The following is a 9,349-nucleotide window of genomic DNA, read 5'->3' on the forward strand; positions in this document are numbered from 1 at the left end:
ACAGTGTTGGAATGGATCAAAAACTTCCTGAGTGACAGGAAACAAGTAGTTACTCTCGGAGAATTTCGCTCCAAGGAAAAATTGATAAAAATGGGCGTTCCACAGGGCTCAAGCCTCAGCCCAACACTGTTTAATGTCTACACCGCCACTTTAATTAAACTAATATCGTCATTTGGAATTGATGTAGTCGCCTATGCCGACGATACTCAATTGATATTGGTTTTGGACAAAGACACACAGGAATGGGAAGAAAAACTTAAAAGCTGCCTCACGGCAACCTTTGATTGGATGAAAGTCAATCATCTAAAATGCAACACAGGCAAGACAGAAATCGTGCCAATGGGCCCAAATAACAACTTTACGCCCAAAACCTGGTGGCCAGAAAAGGCAGAAATCCCACCGAATACAACTCAATCGGCACGAAACCTAGGGATTACATTTGACAGCAATCTTTCTTTCAAGCAGCAAGCCTTGAAAGTGGCAGGTAACTGCTTTGCCATCATTAAAGGACTCAGGAAGTTTTTCGACCTCCTTCCACTAGAGGCTAGGAAGACGGTAACAGTCGCTTTGGTGACGTCGCGGATAGACTATTGTAATAGTCTATATGCAGGTACTACGAAAACCACCACACATAAACTTCAAATGGTGCAGAATGCTGCAGCTAGGTTAGTCCTTAAATGGCCAAAGAAATCTTCTGCATCATCTGCACTAAATACTCTACATTGGCTCCCAATAAACAAGAGAGTCCTATTCAAAATACTGATTATCACCTTTAGAGCCACCCATGCTCTGGGACCAAAATACCTACAGCAGAGATTTGCCAGATACCATCCCTCTCGCAATCTCCGTTCATCTAGCTCTAATTTCCTGTCAGTACCTAGGTTCAGGCTCAGCACGAGAGGTGGTAAATCCCTACCAGTACTCGGAGCAAAAGCGTGGAACACTCTTCCCCCCGCCCTTCGTGCCCTAGACAAGGAAAAAGACTTCAGAAAGGGACTGAAAACCTGGATTTTCAAGCTACAGGACTCCTGCGTTAGAGCACTAGTGTAACGGTTGGGTGAGTTTCCATCCACTCCCTACCTGTTTCCTTCATCTCTGAATCAGTATCTGGCGCCTTGATGCTCCCTGGAGTGACTGCTGCGCGGTACAAATGCTATTTTACATTACATTACATTACAAGGCCAAATAACGTCGGAAAGGAAGGAAATGAAAAGAACATAAAGACAAACTATGGAGACGAAATAAGGACGGAAAGAACAAAGATCTGGAGCTTGCTAGCTGGAGAGGAGAGCCAGAGAAGTGACAGGGCAGCTGCAGGTTACCGCAGTTTGAACTCAGCCAGCAAAGGACAGTTGTGGCAAGGGGTGTAGCTGCTACAAGAAGACTTTTATGACAAACATTTATGAATGGGACATTCAAGAAAAGAACAGAGGGAAACAGCTGAGCAGACATTTCAAAGCCAGGCAAAGGGCAAATAAGAAGAATAGCATAAGACAAGGTGAATTAAGGAGAACGTGAATAATAAAAAAAAGGAATAGAGAAGAAAAGACAGAAAGAAAACGAAAATAAGAATGGAAAAGGTCTGAAAAGAGAAAGAAAATAAAAGTTTGAGTGAAGAATAAAGGATAAATAAAGCGCAAAAAGGGCGCACAAGTGAAAAAGGGCAACAAGAGAAAGAAAGAAGACAGTGCAATAAGAAAAAGGAAAACAATAAGTGAAAGGAAGAGAAAGGACATAAAGAAAAAGACAAATCGACAAAGAGAAAGAAGAAAAAGAAAGACAAAAGAAAGGAGCAGAAGAGAGTGGAAGAAGCCAGAGAAGGCTAAATAAAAGATAGAAAAGAGAAATAACACAGAAAAGAAAGGACATAAAGAAAAAAAAAAGTAGAAAAGAAGAAAAAAGATAAAGAGAAAAGAAGAAAATAAAGAAGAAGAAAGAAGATAAAGAGAAAATAAAGAGAAAAGAAGAAGAAAGAAGATAAAGAGATAAGAAGAAAATATAGAGAAAAGAGAAAAGAGAGAAAAGAAGAAAATAAAGAGGAAGAAAGAAGATAAAGAGATAAGAAGAAAATAAAGAGAAAAGAAGAAGAAAGAAGATAAAGAGATAAGAAGAAAATATAGAGAAAAGAGAAAAGAGAAAGAGAAAGGAAGAGAGAAAAGAGGATAAAGAGAAAGGACAAAAGGAAAGCAGAAAAGAAGAAGAAAAGAAGGAAGAATAAAGACGAAAGAAAAGAAAACAAAAGGAAAGACATAAATACAAGGATAAGTCGCAGGAAGGATGCAAATATGAGAAAACAAGGAAATAAAGAAGAAGAAGACTAGGAAAGCCCAGAAGAGGCCAAAAAAAAAAAGGGACAAATAAGAAAGAAGTAAAAATAAAGGAAAAGCCAGAGATAAGGCCAAATAGAAATAACAAAGAAAAGAGGGACAAAGATCACCAAAGAAACAGAAAGGAGAAAAGGAGAACATAGAAGAAAAGAAAACAAAAGGAAAGACACAAAGACAAAGGAAATAAAATGGGTAAAAAGGAGCAACGTGACAGGACTTTGGCGCAGGAGAAACAGCAACAAAAGGAAAGGACAAAGACATACAATGAGCAGAGCGGACAGGCGCCACCAATGAAGATCAAGGCAAGAAACACTGCATGGCCAGGACCAAAGGTGGTGAGACAGAAAGAAACAATATCGATATTCAGACAAACGGTTCTCCAAAGATTCACTGGCGGTGACGAAAGTGAAAGGATCGATGATAATGGCTGTCTCCGACCGACAACAAACAACAAGGAAAAGATAGCGTTTCAAGGAGCTAAAGGCGGAAGAAGAAGAAATGGCAGCGGCAACTGCAGCCACATAGAAGGAGGAAGATAGAGGACAAGGAAGCGATGGAGACACTAGATCACGAAGGACATTCAGTAAATAACAGAGACTCATTGAAGAGATGTATAGTGACAAGTTCTCTCTCTCTCTCTCTCTCTCTCTGTCTCTCTCTCTCTCTCTCTCTCTCTCATTCTTTCACCTTCATCAATATAACTGTGAATGAGGACTATGATAAATGTGTCACGAACATTTGTTTGCAACAAGGGGGGAGATGTTGTGACGGAGAGGTTGGGATCCGACACTGTGGGCGACTGACAGTAGGGCAGTAGGACCCTGTGGGTCCTCAGGCAGAGTAGAACAACAATGCCCTTGCACTATACAAATTAGAACATTTTAGTAATGATAGTGTTGAAAAGAGATGATCGGTTTGTATACATCCACACTTTCGGAGTGACTTTAAGAGAATCAATCATCCAAGTTGAGGTATAAGAGTTCAAAAAAGATGTTCTGTTCTTGGTGTTAAGTAATTGTTTATTGTTCCTTTAGTGATGCCAACACGTGTTTCATCGCAGGGAACACACTGCGAATCTTCAGGGCCTCATGAAGAAAGTATGACACTAGTGCTGGAAATGTCCGTTTCCGGGCACTGCTTTGGTTAAGTTTCTTGGTGGTTCGAAAACTGAACACGCTGACTGCGTGGTTGAGGGATCTTGATCAGTAGTGGTGTGTGTCGTTACCGGGAGGAGTCGACAAGTATTTTGAAGGACGAAAATTATGGCGTTCTATTTCCTTAAAGGCGGGTACACCTTATTCGCGCTAAGCTCCCTCTTGAGGTTCCCGGTGCCGTTTTCCAATGACCGTCATTGGATCCCTCAACCACGCAGTCAGCGTGTTCGCAGTTTAACACCACAGGGGCGCACGTGTCTTCACTCACATCCATACACACAACGGGGGAGCACGTGTCTCCACTCACCTCCATACACACAACAGGGGCGCATGTGTGTCCACTCACCTCCATACAGACAACAGGGGAGCAGGTGTCTCCACTCACCTCCATACACACAACAGGGGAGCAGGTGTCTCCACTCACCTCCATACACACACCAGGGGAGCAGGTGTCTTCACTCACCTCCATACACACCACAGGGGCGCACGTGTCTTCACTCACATCCATACACACAACAGGGGAGCACGTGTTTCCACTCACCTCCATACACACAACAGGGGCGCACATGTGTCCACTCACCTCCATACAGACAACAGGGGAGCAGGTGTCTCCACTCACCTCCATTCACACAACAGGGGAGCAGGTGTCTCCACTCACCTCCATACACACACCAGGGGAGCAGGTGTCTTCACTCACCTCCACACACACACCAGGGGAGCAGGTGTCTTTGCCCACCTCCATACACACAACAGTGGAGCAGGTGTCTCCACTCTCCTCCATACACACACCAGGGGCGCAGGTGTCTCCACTCACCTCCACACACACACCAGGGGAGCAGGTATCTTTTCTCACCTCCATACAAACACCAAGGGAGCAGGTGTCTCCACTCACCTCCATACACACAACAGGGGCGCAGGTGTCCCCACTCAACTCCATACACACAACAGGGGCGCACATGTCTCCACTCATTTCCATACACACAACAAGGGAGCAGGTGTCTCCACTCACCTCCATACACACAACAGGTGCGCACGTGTCTCCACTCACCTCCATACACACAACAGGTGCACACATGTCTCCAATCACCTCCATACACACAACAGGGGAGCAGGTGACTCCACTCACCTCTATACACACAACAGGTGCGCATGTGTCTCCACTCACCTCCATACACACAACAGGTGCACACTTGTCTCCACTCACCTCCATACACACAACAGGTGCGCACGTGTCTCCACTCACCTCCATACACACAACAGGGGAGCAGGTGCCTTCACTCACCTCCATACACACAACAGGTGCACGTATCTCCACTCACCTCCATACACACAACAGGGGCGCATGTGTCTCCACTCACCTCCATACACACAACAGGGGAGCACGTGTCGCCACTCACCTCCAAACACACAACAGGGGCGCATGTGTCTCCACTCACCTCCATACACACTACAGGGGTGCACATGTCTCCACTCACCTCCATACACACAACAGGGGCGCATGTGTCTCCACTCACCTCCATACACACAACAGGGGCGCATGTGTCTCCACTCACCTCCATCCACACAACAGGGGCGCAGGTGTATCCACTCACCTCCATACACACAACAGGGGAGCACATGTTGCCACTCACCTCAATACACACCACAGGGGAGCAGGTGTATCCACTCACCTCCATACACACAACAGGGGCGCATGTGTCGCCACTCACCTCCATACACACAACAGGTGCGCACGTGTCTCCACTCACCTCCAAACACACACCAGGGGAGCATATGTCTCCACTCACCTCCATACACACAACAGGTGCGCAGGTGTATCCACTCACCTCCATACACACAACAGGTGCGCAGGTGTATCCACTCACCTCCATACACACAACAGGGAAGCACGTGTCTCCACTCACCTCCATACACACAACAGGGGTGCACATGTCTCCACTCACCTCCATACACACCACAGGGGAGCAGGTGTCTCCACTCACCTCCATACACACAACAGGGGAGCACATGTTGCCACTCACCTCCATACACACACCAGGGGAGCAGGTGTCTCGGGGGTTCGGAAGGAGACGTCTTGTCCCCCCATCATTTAACAGAGGTGGGCAGCAGCTGCAGTCCCTGGGGGCCAGACTGTTAGTTTTGGCAAATTTAAAGTATAAAATTGCACGAGAAGTTTCTTATTTTAATAATAGCAACCAAATGAGCACTATCATATAAAACTCTCGGAAGAACCAATAAATGCATTTAAATGAGTAAAAGGCCTAAGGCTGGAGAATGCGGGCATCGATCCCGCTACCTCTCGCATGCTAAGCGAGCGCTCTACCATCTGAGCTAATTCCCCGTCCGCATGGCACGGGGGAGGTAGCGGTATCGATGCTGCATTCTTCGCGCACGTTTTCTTTCATTTTAAATTATATTTTCCTTCCTGAAAGTAGCCACTGGACAGAGGTTTGCTCTGTGATTCGCAGTTGCTCAATCTGTTGACATTGAAGCGTCTGACACAGATCGCGCATGGCGTGTGCTCGTGCGTGTCGTGTGCTCGTGCGTGTCGTGTGCTCGTGCATGTCGTGGGCTCGTGCATGTCGTGGGCTCGTGCATGTCGTGTGCTTGTGCATGTCGTGTGCTCGTGCATGTCGAGTGCGTGTCGTGTGCTCGTGCATGTCGTGTGCTCGTGCGCATGTTGTGTGCTCGTGCATGTCGTCTCGTGCATGTCGTGTGCTCGTGCATGTCGTGTGCTCGTGCATGGATTCAATGTAGGCACCAGCCCCATGCCCCAGTTACGTCGTAGGAGTTTGGCATTCATCGAAGTGACTCTGTTGTGCCCACGAGTGGCAGAACGGGTGGTCTTTGCCACAGATCACATTTACTTCCAGTTTACCTCACTTGTCTGCAGTGCACTTTAAACTCGCCTCTGCAGGGTGCTGCTTTTTAAGGGTTTCTGTGCACAATACGGCAGGTCCGCGTTTTATTAATATTTCTGTAAATTGTCAGAACTGGCAAAATCTGAGATAATCTCGTTTGAATCCTTGACCCCGCTGCTATAGAGGCGTCTGGCGCATAAGGCTGGCGCATGTCGTTTCCTGTCATAGGGGCGTTCATTGAGCGTTCTGCTGCAATCAACCCCATGCACCAATTATGTAATACCAGTTGGGCATTCATCACACTGAGGGGCTTATTATCAAGGAGAGGGAAAGCCCCCCAGCGTGACTTTTCCTCTCCTTGTAAATATCACCGCTTCACGTGCAGCACTGTGCGTGGAAGGGGCGTTCCATGGGTGCACTATGGGTGTCCCCACGCAACACCCATCTCCAGATTTACGAGAATACGCGAATCTGGAGATGCGTGTGAATGCTACGTCACCCTAGAGGTGGCAGAGTGAGGCGCTACCAGGAGAAATGTTTTAATTTCTCCTCGTTTTCTCCTCTTTCAATGCGTGCTGCATTCTACAGCAGGCGTTGAAAGAGGAAAAAGCCTCTTGTGATTGTTTTTGTGCAGGAAGGGGCTTTTTCCTGCACAAAACCAATCCCCCACGACGCAGGCATCCTGCACCATGGCGCAGGGACGCCTTCATCAGCGCATGGCTGCAGTTTGTGCGCCAGCGCAGGGGAAGCACAGAGATGCAACATATTCTTGTAAATTTGTCGCATTACTGTGCTTTCCAAACTAACGCAAAAAACACAGTTGATGGACAGAATGTAGATCAATGTCATACAATCCATAGTTCTTTTGCACTCCACACCACCCTAAGTGAGACACTGGCTATATGCAAATCAGCTCTGACCCTGTGCCTCATGGGAACAGTCCAGTCCGAACTACCAAGCCATGTCTTTCCCAGACCGGAATCAAGCATCCAAGGACCGGTTTCTGGCTATCAGCCTTCATCAGCCTGGGTAGCTTGACTCCTGATAGACCTCGACTGCGCAGCGTTCAGTGACCACCGCTCAGTGAGAGCTACACACGTGCACAGGGAGATCTTATCTGTGCACCGGTCACTGGTGTTCAGTGAGATTCCTATTAGATGTGAGTGTGGTTCACTCAGCTGCGCAGGGTCAGTGATCTGCATTCAGTGAGAGAGGCCATAGCTCTGCAGGTTTCACTCGCACATATTCACTGACGGATATTTCTGCTGTGCAGGGTTCAGGCACGAGTATCCAGTGGGAGCTCATGTGCTCTGATATTTTCAGTTGCGAAACAGAACAAAGTCGCTAGCCTGGATATTTTGATTTCAAATTAGAGCTCACACAGCCCATAAGTACTGCGTGGCCAAACCATTTACTTAGCAAAACATTTATTTTGGTTCTTAAGCGAGTTTCAAAGCTCATAAAAGCATGACCTCAAAAAGAAAGCCCATGTCAAAAACAGTTAGGTCACAAGCAAAAACAAACAATTGTGTTCACAATGAATACACCATATACAGAAATGAATACTAAATACTCAAACAATCACATGACACCAAAGTGCAACTTTGAATACAGTACATACAACCTAAATCAATTGTAGTCAAATAACATATACAGCATAAAGGGAAAAGACCAGTCCTTTAACTGAAATACCAGTGGACAGGCGGAATCAAGAGTGTAAAACAATTGCCTGCCTGTCACACAGAACCTGTGACTAAATGTTCGATCTGGTTGCACGCAAGGGCCCACACCAGTGGGATAAATTGATCCCTAGCTGCACCCTTCCCTGTTGTCACAGGCTGGGGGTCAACGCGTTTCGAACCGGAAAAAAATACAGGTTCTCCTCAGGACGGGGACTGGGTACAATCTTTACTGTGAATAAAATTGGAAAGAAGTTGTCAGAATAGTAGTGTCACAATTAGGGAAACCTCTTTGTATTTCCACAAGTACAAAAAGGAGCAAAGTACCTGCACCCCGGGCAACAGGAATTGCGAGAGTGGAGGTAGACTGTAAAACAGGACGGTTTAATCTGTAAAAAGAATGAAGGGAGTTGCACTCAAAGCGATAAGATTTAAAACTTAGGCACACTTACCAGGCTTGTGTGTTTTCATATTTGGTATAGAGTTGAAATACCTGAATGAATTAGTGAAGGTGTCAACTAACACGGGGCGCCCGCTGAGCGGTGCGCTGTAGAGGAGTCCCAAAGTTCACATTCCTCGAAAACGCTGGGAGAGAAAAATAATAATATCCCGCATGAGGCAGCGAACACCAACAAGGACCGCAAGCTGAGGCAGTTTATGTGTGGCGCTTCTCCTACCTGCACGCCGTAAGTAAAGAGAACCGGCTGTGTACAGGCAAGGTTGGAGATTCTTTTCCACGTGAGGCGGGGATTTATTCTGCCACACGGCGCCGCTGCGGGAAGCAGAAAAGAGGCACATGTAAAATTGCCAAAGCCCGCGGGGATTTTAATCTACTGGAGGCGGCTCGGGGTCAATAGAGAGATTTACATGAGCGATAAGGATTAAATCCAGGCAGTGGCTGAAGGCGTTCAGATGGTCCTTAGCGCGGGTTCCTTTGAAAGAGACTGATAAACATCTGAGTGCAAACACAGAAACTGAGGGAGGACACCAGGAGGTTTTGAGAATGCTGGTACTTGGAGTCCCTACCGGTCGTCTCACTCATAATTTTTGAACAGTGAGAGATCATTATTAATTAAAATCTACGGGCATATCCTAAGTGTGTAGCACATAATTGATAATATCTCACATTTCATTTACAAGAATCAGATCTTCACTTCTACGGGCATAGCCTCAATGTGTCAAAAAATCAAAAAATCAAACATCGTGTTTTGTATGATAGCACGTACTTGAAGATATCTCGCATTTCATTTACATAAATAGAAATAGAATCTTCAACTGAACAGACATCATAAATATATCGACATCACATTTCATTAGCGAAAATCGGA

The 9,349-nt window shown here is 46.2% G+C and overlaps 1 non-coding gene across 1 annotated transcript; it reads right to left on the reverse strand.

Annotated features, from left to right (window-relative positions):
- Positions 1-5,749: 5,749 nt before the first annotated feature.
- On the reverse strand, positions 5,750-5,822 carry TRNAA-AGC (transfer RNA alanine (anticodon AGC)). Its single transcript has one exon. It is a non-coding gene; the product is annotated as a tRNA-Ala (tRNA).
- Positions 5,823-9,349: the final 3,527 nt, after the last annotated feature.

This window comes from Lissotriton vulgaris, unplaced genomic scaffold, assembly GCF_964263255.1.
Source record: "Lissotriton vulgaris unplaced genomic scaffold, aLisVul1.2 SCAFFOLD_2376, whole genome shotgun sequence".
In the NCBI taxonomy this organism is placed as follows: domain Eukaryota; kingdom Metazoa; phylum Chordata; class Amphibia; order Caudata; family Salamandridae; genus Lissotriton; species Lissotriton vulgaris.